This window comes from Triticum dicoccoides, chromosome 6B (genome assembly GCF_002162155.2).
Source record: "Triticum dicoccoides isolate Atlit2015 ecotype Zavitan chromosome 6B, WEW_v2.0, whole genome shotgun sequence".
NCBI lineage: Eukaryota > Viridiplantae > Streptophyta > Magnoliopsida > Poales > Poaceae > Triticum > Triticum dicoccoides.
This window is the reverse complement of record NC_041391.1, coordinates 590,294,057-590,308,389: the sequence shown is the minus strand read 5'-3', so window position 1 is coordinate 590,308,389 and position 14,333 is coordinate 590,294,057.

The window sequence follows — 14,333 nt, the reverse complement described above, 5'->3', positions numbered from 1 at the left end:
AGAAGGTGGCCGGCCCCCCTCTCTCCCTTCCCCTCCGAGGAATCCTAGTTGGACTAGGATTGGGGGGAGGAATCCTACTCCCAGAGGGAGTAGGACTCTCCTGCGCCTCCCTCTTTGGCCGGCCAGCCTCCCCTCCTCTCCTCCTTTATCTACGGAGGCAGGGGCACCTCTAAACACACAAGTTGACACAAGTTGATCCACGTGATCGATTCCTTAGCCGTGTGCGGTGCCCCCTGCCACCATATTCCTCGATAATACTGTAGCGGAGTTTAGGCGAAGCCCTGCTGCTGTAGTTCATCAAGATCGTCACCACGCCGTCGTGCTGACGAAACTCTTCCCCGACACTTTGCTGGATCGGAGTCCGGGGATCGTCATCGAGCTGAACGTGTGCTCGAACTCGGAGGTGCCGTAGTTTCGGTGCTTGATCGGTTGGATCGTGAAGACGTACGACTACTTCCTCTACGTCGTGTCATTGCTTCCGCAGTCGGTCTGCGTTGGGTACGTAGACAACACTCTCCTCTCGTTGCTATGCATCACATGATCCTGTGTGCGCGTAGGAAAAATTTTGAAATTACTACGAATCCCAACAGTGGCATCCGAGCCTAGGTTAATGATGTGATGTTATATGCACGAGTAGAACACAAGTGAGTTGTGGACGATACAAGTCATACTGCCTACCAGCATGTCATATTTTGGTTCAGCGGTATTTTTGGACGAGACGACCCGGACCAACCTTACGCGTACGCTTACGCGAGACCGGTTCCCTCGACGTGCTTTGCACAGAGATGGCTTGCGGGCGACTGCCTCTCCAACTTTAGTTGAACCAAGTATGGCTACGCCCGGTCCTTGCGAAGGTTAAAACGGAGTCTATTTGACAAACTATCGTTGTGGTTTTGATGCGTAGGTGAGATTGGTTCTTACTTAAGCCCGTAGCAGCCACGTAAAACATGCAAAGTAGAGGACGTCTAACTTGTTTTTGCAGGGCATGTTGTGATGTGATATGGTCAAGGCATGATGCTGAATTTTATTGTATGAGATGATCATGTTTTGTAACCAAGTTATCGGCAACTGGCAGGAGCCATATGGTTGTCGCTTTATTGTATGCAATGCAATCGCGATGTAATGCTTTACTTTATTACTAAACGGTAGTGATAGTCGTGGAAGCATAAGATTGGCGAGACGACAACGATGCTACGATGGAGATCAAGGTGTCGCGCCGGTGACGATGGTGATCATGACGGTGCTTCGGAGATGGAGATCACAAGCACAAGATAATGATGGCCATATCATATCACTTATATTGATTGCATGTGATGTTTATTTTTTTTATGCATCTTATCTTGCTTTGATTGACGGTAGCATTATAAGATGATCTCTCACTAAATTATCAAGAAGTGTTCTCCCTGAGTATGCACCGTTGCAAAAGTTCTTCGTGCTGAGACACCACGTGATGATCGGGTGTGATAGGCTCTACGTTCAAATACAACGGGTGCAAAACAGTTGCGCACGCAGAATACTCAGGTTAAACTTGACGAGCCTAGCATATGCAGATATGGCCTCGGAACACGGAGACCGAAAGGTCGAGCGTGAATCATATAGTAGATATGATCAACATAATGATGTTCACCGATGAAACTACTCCATCTCACGTGATGATCGGACATGGTTTAGTTGATTTGGATCACGTGATCACTTAGAGGATTAGAGGGATGTCTATCTAAGTGGGAGTTCTTTAATAATATGATTAATTGAATTTAAAATTTATCATGAACTTAGTCCCTGATAGTATCTTGCTTGTTTATGTTGATTGTAGATAGATGGCTCGTGCTGTTGTTCCGTTAAATTTTAATGCGTTCCTTGAGAAAGCAAAGTTGAAAGATGATGGTAGCAATTACACGGACTGGGTCCGTAACTTGAGGATTATCCTCATTGCTGCACAGAAGAATTACGTCCTGGAAGCACCGCTGGGTGCCAGGCCTGCTGCTGGAGCAACGCCAGATGTTATGAACGTATGGCAGAGCAAAGCTGATGACTACTCGATAGTTCAGTGTGCCATGCTTTACGGCTTAGAATCGGGACTTCAACGACGTTTTGAACGTCATGGAGCATATGAGATGTTCCAGGAGTTGAAGTTAATATTTCAAGCAAATGCCCGGATTGAGAGATATGAAGTCTCCAATAAGTTCTATAGCTGCAAGATGGAAGAGAACAGTTCTGTCAGTGAGCATATACTCAAAATGTCTGGGTATAATAATCACTTGATTCAATTGGGAGTTAATCTTCCAGATGATTGCGTCATTGACAGAATTCTCCAATCACTGCCACCAAGCTACAAGAGCTTCGTGATGAACTATAATATGCAAGGGATGAACAAGACTATTCCCGAGCTCTTCGCAATGCTAAAAGCTGCGGAGGTAGAAATCAAGAAGGAACATCAAGTGTTGATGGTTAACAAGACCACTAGTTTCAAGAAAAAGGGCAAAGGGAAGAAAAAGGGGAACTTCAAAAAGAACGGCAAGTAAGTTGCTGCTCAAGAGAAGAAACCCAAGTCTAGACCTAAGCCTGAAACTGAGTGCTTCTACTGCAAGCAGACTGGTCACTGGAAGCGGAACTGCCCCAAGTATTTGGCGGATAAGAAGGATGGCAAGGTGAACAAAGGTATATGTGATATACATGTTATTGATGTGTACCTTACCAATGCTCGCAGTAGCACCTGGGTATTTGATACTGGTTCTGTTGCTAATATTTGCAACTCGAAACAGGGACTACAGAATAAGCGGGCACTGGCAAAGGACGAGGTGACGATGCGCGTGGGAAACGGTTCCAAAGTCGATGTGATCGCGGTTGGCACGCTACCTCTACATCTACCTTCGGGATTAATATTAGACCTAAATAATTGTTATTTGGTGCCAGCGTTGAACATGAACATTATATCTGGATCTTGTTTAATGCGAGACGGTTATTCATTTAAATCAGAGAATAATGGTTGTTCTATTTATATGAGTAATATCTTTTATGGTCATGCACCCTTGAAGAGTGGTCTATTCTTACTAAATCTCGATAGTAGTAATACACATATTCATAATGTTGAAACCAAAAGATACAGAGTTGATAATGAAAGTGCAACTTATTTGTGGCACTGTCGTTTAGGTCATATCGGTGTAAAACGCATGAAGAAACTCCATACTAATGGACTTTTGGAATAACTTGATTATGAATCACTTGGTACTTGCGAACCGTGCCTCATGGGCAAGATGACTAAAACACCGTTCTCCGGTACTATGGAGAGAGCAACAGATTTGTTGGAAATCATACATACCGATGTATGTGGTCCGATGAATATTGAGGCTCGTGGCGGATATCGTTATTTTCTCACCTTCACAGATGATTTGAGCAGATATGGATATATCTACTTAATGAAGCATAAGTCTGAAACATTTGAAAAGTTCAAAGAATTTCAGAGTGAAGTTGAAAATCATCGTAACAAGAAAATAAAGTTTCTACGATCTGATCGTGGAGGAGAATATTTGAGTTACGAGTTTGGTGTACATTTGAAAAACTGTGGAATAGTTTCGCAACTCACGCCCCCCGGAACACCACAGCGTAATGGTGTGTCCGAACACCGTAATCGTACTTTACTAGATATGGTGCGATCTATGATGTCTCTTACAGATTTACCGCTATCATTTTGGGGATATGCTTTAGAGACGGCCGCATTCACGTTAAATAGGGCACCATCAAAATCCGTTGAGACGACGCCTTATGAACTATGGTTTGGCAAGAAACCAAAGTTTTCGTTTCTTAAAGTTTGGGGCTGCGATGCTTATGTGAAAAAGCTTCAACCTGATAAGCTCGAACCCAAATCGGAGAAATGTGTATTCATAGGATACCCAAAGGAAACTGTTGGGTACACCTTCTATCACAGATCCGAAGGCAAAACATTTGTTGCTAAGAATGGATCATTTCTAGAGAAGGAGTTTCTCTCGAAAGAAGTGAGTGGGAGGAAAGTAAAACTTGACGAGGTAACTGTACCTGCTCCCTTACTGGAAAGTAGTTCATCACAGAAAACTGTTTCAGTGACACCTACACCAGTTAGTGAGGAAGCCAATGATAATGATCATGAAACTTCAGATCAAGATACTACTGAACTTCGTAGATCAACCAGAGTAAGATCCGCACCAGAGTGGTACGGTAATCCTGTTCTGGAGGTCATGCTACTAGATCATGATGAACCTACGAACTATGAAGAAGCGATGGTGAGCCCAGATTCCGCAAAGTGGCTAGAAGCCATGAAATCTGAGATGGGATCCATGTATGAGAACAAAGTATGGATTTTGGTTGACTTGCCCGATGATCGGCAAGCGATTGAGAATAAATGGATCTTTAAGAAGAAGACTGACGCTGATGGTAATGTTACTGTCTACAAAGCTCGACTTGTCGCAAAAGGTTTTCGGCAAGTTCAAGGAATTGACTACGATGAGACCTTCTCACCCGTAGCGATGCTTAAGTCCGTCCGAATCATGTTAGCAATTGCCGCATTTTATGATTATGAAATTTGGCAAATGGATGTCAAAACTGCATTCCTGAATGGATTCCTGGAAGAAGAGTTGTATATGATGCAACCAGAAGGTTTTGTCGATCCAAAGGGGGCTAACAAAGTGTGCAAGCTCCAGCGATCCATTTATGGACTGGTGCAAGCCTCTCGGAGTTGGAATAAACGTTTTGATAGTGTGATCAAAGCATTTGGTTTTATACAGACTTTTGGAGAAGCCTGTATTTACAAGAAAGTGAGTGGGAGCTCTGTAGCATTTCTGATATTATATGTGGATGACATATTACTGATTGGAAATGATATAGAATTTCTGGATAGCATAAAGGGATACTTGAATAAAAGTTTTTCAATGAAAGACCTCAGTGAAGCTGCTTACATATTAGGCATTAAGATCTATAGAGACAGATCAAGACGCTTAATTGGACTTTCACAAAGCACATACCTTGACAAAATTTTGAAGAAATTCAAAATGGATCAAGCAAAGAAAGGGTTCTTGCCTGTGTTACAAGGTGTGAAATTGAGTAAGACTCAATGCCCGACCACTGCAAAAGATAGAGAGAATATGAAAGATGTTCCCTATGCATCAGCCATAGGCTCTATCATGTATGCAATGCTGTGTACCAGACCTGATGTGTGCCTTGCTATAAGTTTAGCAGGGAGGTACCAAAGTAATCCAGGAATGGATCACTGGACAGCGGTCAAGAACATCCTGAAATACCTCAAAAGGACTAAGGATTTGTTTCTCGTATATGGAAGTGACAAAGAGCTCATCGTAAAAGGTTACGTTGATGCAAGCTTTGACACTGATCCGGACGATTCTAAATCGCAAACCGGATACGTGTTTACATTAAACGGTGGAGCTGTCAGTTGGTGCAGTTCTAAACAAAGCGTCGTAGCGGGATCTACATGTGAAGCGGAATACATAGCTGCTTCGGAAGCAGCAAATGAAGGAGTCTGGATGAAGGAGTTCATATCCGATCTAGGTGTCATACCTAGTGCATCGGGTCCAATGAAAATCTTTTGTGACAATACTGGTGCAATTGCCTTGGCAAAGGAATCCAGATTTCACAAAAGGACCAAACACATCAAGAGACGCTTCAACTCCATCCGGGATCTAGTCCAGGTGGGAGACATAGAGATTTGCAAGATACATACGGATCTGAATATTGCAGACCCGTTGACTAAGCCTCTTCCACGAGCAAAACATGATCAGCACCAAAGCTCCATGGGTGTTAGAATCATTACAGTGTAATCTAGATTATTGACTCTAGTGCAAGTGGGAGACTGAAGGAAATATGCCCTAGAGGCAATAATAAAGTTATTATTTATTTCCTTATAATCATGATAAATGTTTATTATTCATGCTAGAATTGTATTTACCGGAAACATAATACATGTGTGAATACATAGACAAACAGAGTGTCACTAGTATGCCTCTACTTGACTAGCTCGTTAATCAAAGATGGTTATGTTTCCTAATCATGAACAATGAGTTGTTATTTGATTAACGAGGTCACATCATTAGTAGAATGATCTGATTGACATGACCCATTCCATTAGCTTAGCACCTGATCGTTTAGTATGTTGCTATTGCTTTCTTCATGACTTATACATGTTCCTACGACTATGAGATTATGCAACTCCCGTTTACCGGAGGAACACTTTGGGTACTACCAAACGTCACAACGTAAATGGGTGATTATAAAGGAGTACTACAGGTGTCTCCAATGGTCGATGTTGGGTTGGCGTATTTCGAGATTAGGATTTGTCACTCCGATTGTCGGAGAGGTATCTCTGGGCCCTCTCGATAATACACATCACATAAGCCTTGCAAGCATTACAACTAATATGTTAGTTGTGAGATGATGTATTACGGAACGAGTAAAGAGACTTGCCGTTAACGAGATTGAACTAGGTATTGGATACCGACGATCGAATCTCGGGCAAGTAACATACCGATGACAAAGGGAACAACGTATGTTGTTATGCGGTCTGACCGATAAAGATCTTCGTAGAATATGTAGGAGCCAATATGGGCATCCAGGTCCCGCTATTGGTCATTGACCAGAGACATGTCTCGGTCATGTCTACATTGTTCTCGAACCCGTAGGGTCCGCACGCTTAAGGTTACGATGACAGTTATATTATGAGTTTATGCATTTTGATGTACCGAAGGTTGTTCGGAGTCCCGGATGTGATCACGGACATGACGAGGAGTCTCGAAATGGTCGAGACGTAAAGATTGATATATTGGAAGCCTATGTTTGGACATCGGAAGTGTTCCGGGTGAAATCGGGATTTTACCGGGTTACCGGGAGGTTATCGGAACCCCCCGGGAGCCATATGGGCCATCATGGGCCTTAGTGGAAAGGAGAAAGGGGCAGCCCAAGGTGGCTGCGCCTCTTTCCCCTCCCCTAGTCCTATTAGGACTAGGAGAAGGTGGCCGGCCCCCCTCTCTCCCTTCCCCTCCGAGGAATCCTAGTTGGACTAGGATTGGGGGGAGGAATCCTACTCCCAGAGGGAGTAGGACTCTCCTGCGCCTCCCTCTTTGGCCGGCCAGCCTCCCCTCCTCTCCTCCTTTATATACGGAGGCAGGGGCACCTCTAAACACACAAGTTGATCCACGTGATCGATTCCTTAGCCGTGTGCGGTGCCCCCTGCCACCATATTCCTCGATAATACTGTAGCGGAGTTTAGGCGAAGCCCTGCTGCTGTAGTTCATCAAGATCGTCACCACGCCGTCGTGCTGACGAAACTCTTCCCCGACACTTTGCTGGATCGGAGTCCGGGGATCGTCATCGAGCTGAACGTGTGCTCGAACTCGGAGGTGCCGTAGTTTCGGTGCTTGATCGGTTGGATCGTGAAGACGTACGACTACTTCCTCTACGTCGTGTCATTGCTTCCGCAGTCGGTCTGCGTTGGGTACGTAGACAACACTCTCCTCTCGTTGCTATGCATCACATGATCCTGTGTGCGCGTAGGAAAAATTTTGAAATTACTACGAAACCCAACAGTACACCGTTATGGTGTCCCCCACAGCATCATCACTGGTAACGACATGAATTTCACGGCCAATGAGGTTAAACTCTGGTGCAAAAACATGGGCATCAGGCTCGACTACGCTTCAGTCTATCACCCCCAAACTAACGATCAAGTTGAACGAGCAAACGGTCTAATCATGAGCGGCATCAAACCCAGACTAGTGCGGTCCCTCACGGAATCTAACACGCACTGGGTAGAGGAGCTCGACTCCGTACTCTGGGGGCTGCGGACCACGCCGAACCGCACTACCGGATTCACACCATTTTTTATGGTGTATGGCGCAGAGGCAGTTTTACCCTATGATGTAATTCATGACTCACCTCGCGTGCGCATGTACGAAGAAAGAGAAGCCGAGTTGGATCGGCAGGACAGTTTGGACACCTTAGAGGAGGAGCGGGACGTGGCAAAAGCTCGTTCCACATTCTATTAGCAGCAGGCTCGAAGATATCAAAGCAGAGAAGTACGGGCCAAAACTTACAATGTTGGCGAACTTGTTCTACGCCTGCCGGACAAGAAAAAGGACAAACTTAAGCCCAAATGGGAAGGTCCCTTCATCATCGACCAAGTCCTGACCGGCGGAGCATACCGTCTACGTAACGCCTCTGACAACCGACTCGAGCCGAACCCATGGAACGCAGCCCGTCTCCGAAGATTCTACGCCTAGTGCCGGACTCAGAGTTCGTCTCCCTCCCCCGTCCACCTTTTACATTTTCGTTGTCTCTTGTTCTCCTCCTCCTTCCCCTTTTTTTTAGTAAAAGCCTTTGACGAGCTGATCTGCGCATTGTTCGCACACACTTGATGTGCTACTCGTACTCATTATACCTGGGGGCTTCTTTAACAGAAGCTTATTTATACGGGCTTCATGCCCAACACATGTGTCATACTTCTGCATGTACCTTTTATTCACCATTATATGCATCGATATGACTTAAGTTTTGGCCAAGCTGGGTTGCCTGGCTCCTGTGCTTACCCCTACGTTCCTGATTGTTCGTCTAGGAGGTAAAGGGAGCACCTCTGCGATTGTTACTGCCTGGTCAGCCGGATGTGTACCTCAGACTGGGTGAAGCCGAAAGCTAGCGTTCTTAAGGGAATATTCGATCGGTGATTTGAAAGATGATTTATTACTTATTTACTTATCTGCCCCCAGATGCGTTTTCTGCTCTCTTTGCAGTGCGGACATGCACATTAGGGCATGCCTCCCAGGGAAAGGAACCCCTAACGGAACTATTCTCCCTGGAAGATGTTTCTTACTAACGATGTAATATAACATAACTAGTTGGGCACTTGTCTGATAAAGCACTAATGACCCCTACGCCTGGTCTCCATGCATGCCCCGGGTTTTTTTAACCGTTAGGGTATTCGGACACACTCCAGACTGTCGGGTCCCGAGGTTGAAGCGAAAAGGTCCGCAAAGACAAACGATCTACAATCCGGCTAGAAGGCATTTTACATGTCATTTTAAAATTACATCGTCAAATTGACTGATTGAACTCCTCTTCAATCCCATCTAACAGGCTGTCTAGTTTACAGTCCCGTTGGGAATACTTCGCAGCCAACTCTACTTGGTCGTACATTAAGCTCACAGGGGTCTCCTCCCCATCGGGCCCCACAGGTCCGACCTCGGCCATGTGGTTTGGATCTGTCACATCCCTAGTCCTGGCATGCACTAGGCTAGCCCTTTATGTGTGCATCATGTTTAATTTTTTTCAAATAAACTTGAAATGGGGATGACAGAACCCCCAACACCCCCCCTGAAGACAACTAGGGTTTACTAAAATCTTTTTCAATGAACCTGAAATGCCCTTCTAAAATGTTCATCATCTTTGCCTTGGGTTAGAACCTCTGACAAAAATGGTGCACACTTTTCTAGGACATCATAAGGTCACTGAATTAAATCATATAGTATTTGCATTTGGGCATTTAAATGCCATAAAATATTTTAAATGCTCAAATAATCCCAAACTGAAATGTTTACTGTAGGATATATTTCCAACAGTGGTCAGGAGTAGTTGCATGATTTTTGGGATTGATTTAGTATTTTTAATAAAGCCACAAAGTTGCAGAATAATAGAAAACAGAAACAATAAATAAAAGAGAGAGACTAACCTGGGCCAACTTACCTGGCGCCCACCGAAGCCACCTGGACGGCCCAGCACTGTTGGCCAGCCCACAGGGGCATGCCCGTCTTCTTCCTTCAGCCAGTAGGCAGAGGAGAGGCGTGGCGCGCGCGCGTGCGGCTTCGGCCACCTCCTGCTTCGTCGTGTCGCGCTCTCCGTCAACCCAATCCCGCGCCTGGAGACGCCTCGAAGCTCCCTCTCCTCTCCCTTACTCGCTGCACTCTCTCTCCCTCCTCTGCTCTCTCCCCACGACGCCACCGAACACGCTCATCGCCGCCGTTCGCCGTTGCCGCGACCACCGCCGTCCCGACGATGCCCCGAGCTGCTCCCGAGCTCCTGCACCTCGTCGCCAGCCCCCTCACCGAGCCACGCGACTGGAAGACCCCCGAAGCGCCGCCCCCGACATCTTCTTCCTCCTCAGATCGCCGAGATCGCCGGCGACCTCCTGCCATCACCAGCACTTCCCCGAGCTCTCTGAGGCCACCGCTACACTTGCCGTGAGCTCCTCTTCCTTCTCCCCTAGCCATGTCGCTCGAGCTGCCCCCTAACCTCGTTGGTCATCATGGCCGAGAGCTCGGCTCCGCCGGCCATGTCGTCGTCGTGGCCACAGACGCATAAGCTCGAAACTGAGCGCGTAACCGTGCTCAGCACATCACCAGGAGGCCGTAGCACCCGGCCGTTTGCCCCGCCGTGCCCCATAGCACCATTCCCAACCTCGCCCGAACTCCGGCCGCCGCGCTTGCCATCGCCGCTGTCATTCTGGGCCATCTCCGGCAAAGCTGAGAGCACCACTAGACGCGCATGAGCTCCGGCTACTCGTAGATGGGCTTCGCCGTTGATTTGGTCACCAGAGGAAGATTCCCGAGCCTCGCCGCTGTGTCTGGCCTCGCCGGCGTCGTGTCGCCGGCGAGTTTGACCTGTTGACCAGGGGTTTGACCTCCCCTGGGTCGCTGACAAGTGGGCCCTGGCCCAGCTAATCCTAGATTAGTTTTTTTAATTAAGTCTAATTAACCCAACTGACATTTTAGTTAGTAGTAATTTAATATTAATTAATTTAGGTTAGTTAGTTAGTCACTAACGTGTGGACCCCACACGTCAGGTTTGACTTGGACCCGGTCTGTTGACCTGCTGACGTCACAACGACGTCATGCTGACGCAGTTAACCTTTTTCTGGATTTATTCTTATTCTGAAAATTCCAGAAAATACCTAAAACTTCTAAAATTCATATAAAATCAACCGTAACTCCAAATGAAATAAGTTATATATGAAAAATGATCAGAAAAATCCAATCTATCCATCTGTACCATTTTCATGCATGTTAGAACAACTTATGGCTGCTGTTTAGGACAAATCATATAAAGGCATTCGAATAATAACATATGGAGTTTGAATTGGAACCTAGGGTTCAAACCAACTCCATTTCACTTGCTGCTAGTTGCATTAGCTCAAATCACAGCATATTGCCATGTCATGATCATGCATCATATTTTGCATCGCATTGATTGTGTTCTTCCTTGTTTGCCGGTATTTGTCCCCTCTCGATAGACGTGGTTTCGACGATGAGTTCGATGACACCGATGAAGAGCTATACTATCTTCAGAAGTGCCAGGCAAGCAAAACCCCCTTGTTCATTCCGATATAATCCCACTCTCTCGCTCCTACTCTCTTTTACTGCATTAGGACAACAACAATACAACTGTTATTTGTTGTGGTAGTTGAACCCCTTTATCCTCTGCATGACCTGTCATTGCCACAGTAAATAGATGAAACCCACTAGCATGAGTAGGAGTTGTTTGAGCCCTGATGTGCCTACTCATTCATGCTTGTTTGTCATGCCTACTACTGCTTAGAGTTGAGTCAGGTCTGATTCATCGGGGATGAATTGGAGGTGTGTGAACATGTCCTACTGTGTGTGAGCTAAGTATGTGAACACGATTTGGTAAAGGTAGCGGTGAGAGGCCATGTAGGAGTACATGGTGGGTTGTCTCATTGAAGCCGTCCTCAGGAACTGAGTTCTGTGTTTGTGATCCATGAACAGTTACTACCACGCATTGGAATGCTTAAGTGCCCCTCTCGACTTATTAATCAACTTGATCTCTGTCCAGGAGTTGCAACTAGTTTCTGGTGTTTGTAGGTAGTGTTAGTAGTCTACCAAGTGGCACTCGGTACAAGTGGGCTTGGGACAGACTAGGCACAGTGGCCCGGTGTACCAAGTAGCACCCGGATGATGGGCTTGGGAACCCTGCACACATCGTTTGGGGCCGTGAGCGACACCCCGGCCGGATCTCCTTGCGGATGGAAGCCGAATAGGCGATAAACCTGGACAAGAGACTTGTGTGGTTAGTCAGGTCGTGGCCGACACCCTCGCTGGGCTTCCGCTTGAAGGTTGCCGAGTACATGTCGTGTAAACGGCGGTAAGTGGTGAGAGCGTGTGTGAAGAAGTACACCCCTGCAGGGTTAACATCATCTGTTCGAATAGCTGTGTCCGCGGTAAAGGACTTGTGGGTTGCCTGTACAGTTCATAGACAAGTGAAAGTGGATACTCTAAAATACGCAAGATAAGTGTGAGTGCTATGGATGGCGTTCTCGTAGGGAGACGGGAGCGGATCCATAGTGGTGTATTGATATGGTGAATATGTGGACTCGTGTGCGCCACCTCAAAAGAGTTACTTGCAGTCGTAGTTCAGGATAGCCACCGAGTCAAAGCTGGCTTGCTGCAGTTAAACCCCACCATCCCCTTGTTGATAATGATGCATATGTAGTTAGATCTGATGTAAGTCTTGCTGGGTACATTTGTACTCACGTTGCTTAATTTATGTTTTTGCAGAGAGACTTCAGTCTCGCTAGTAGTACTGCATGGACTTCGACGTTTAGCTTGTTACCTCAGCTACGATCTTGTGCCCTCGGCAGGATCTGATAGACAGTCAGGCTTCTCAGCCTTTTTCTTTTGTAGATGTCTGTACTCAGACATGTTAAGCTTTCGCTTGTGCTTGACTTGTTTGCTCTAAATGTTGGGTCATGAGACCCATGATTGTAATATCTCGCTCCTCGGAGCCTACTGAATAAAATACTTGAGTTGTAGGGTCATGTTGTGATGCCATGTTGTATTTGCACATATCGAGCATATTGTGTGTATGTTATTGAAATGCTTGGTATATGTGGGATCTGACTATCTAGTTGTTTATCCTTAGTAGCCTCTCTTACCGGGAAATGTCTCCTAGTGCTTCCACTGAGCCATGGTAGCTTGCTACTGCTCCAGAACACTTAGGCTGGTCGGCATGTGTCCTTCTTCGTTCCTGTGTCTGTCCCTTCGGGGAAATGTCACGCGATGAATACCGGAGTCCTGTTAGCCGCTACAGCCCGGTTCACCGGAGTCCTGTTAGCCCAGTGCTACAGCCCGGATTCACTCGCTGATGACCGACACGTTTGATGCTGGGTCATGGATGCCTGTCCCTGTAAGTTTGTGCCACTTTGGGTTTACGACTAGCCATGTCAGCCCGGACTCCTTATCATATGGATGCTAGCGACACTATCATATACGTGTGCCAAAAGGCACAAACGGTTCCAAGCAAAGGTAAGGCCACACCCGTGGGAGTACCGTGCGTGAGGCCGCAAAGTGATATGAGGTGTTACATGCTAGATCAATGTGGCATTGAGTCGGGGTCCTGATAGCTTTGGTATCAAAGCTTGACTGCCTGTAGGATTACCAAGCCAAACTGGTCGAAGTTGAGTCTAGAAATGCTTTAGTTATATATAAGGGAATTGATTGTGGGATGGAACGTAAGGCTCTTTTTACTCCTTATACCTTATGCCCTTCTGGTCTGAGTCATCTTATCTTTCCTACGGGGTTAAGGAACTAGGCTTTCTCTTCTTTCTATCAAGATCACATGTTACTAATCCGTAGACTCATATTATTGTTGGATTTAAGCTTGAGTTCAGTTCCTACTATCTTCTGTATGTTCATAGTTGATCTTAGAACCTTGATATTATGATGATCGAGTGGTTATGCCACCATTTTGTAGCATGTCTTAAATCTTTTCGAGCTTTTACAGTCGTTATGCTCTCCGAGTCATCCCAGATTTCTAAATAATCTGATGCAATTGCAAAATCCTTCCCTCTGTTTCGATGTCCTTTCTGGCCAGGTTAACCACACTAAACGGTGAGTTGAGGTACTCTATTGCCTCAACGTATATGTTGGAGCTATTATTATGACCCTAGATGTCTAGAGTATCACCTAGTAATCTAGCCATGTTTTGTGTTCCCAGTGTGATGATTCTGGCCTTTATTCTCAAAAGCATCCCGTGATGCCACTTAGTAGTAGGTATTCTATTCCTGGGTTTTTGAACCCAATATTCACTCTACTCATTCATGTTGATAGTGTTTGCTAGTTCCTTTAGAATATTAGTAACCTTTGCGATAGTCTTCGAGGTCCGTGGTATATCATTCTTCCAATACCATGAACCATTATGGCAGAAGTTCTTTGAACCAAAAGATCACAACCAGAGTGCTCTTGATGAGTCCTCCATTCATAGTTATGGATCTGCTAGTCCTTCCTCTTCCGCATGGGTTATCCGGGAGAAATATCTTGAACTTGTTCGACATACTAACCTATGCATCCACA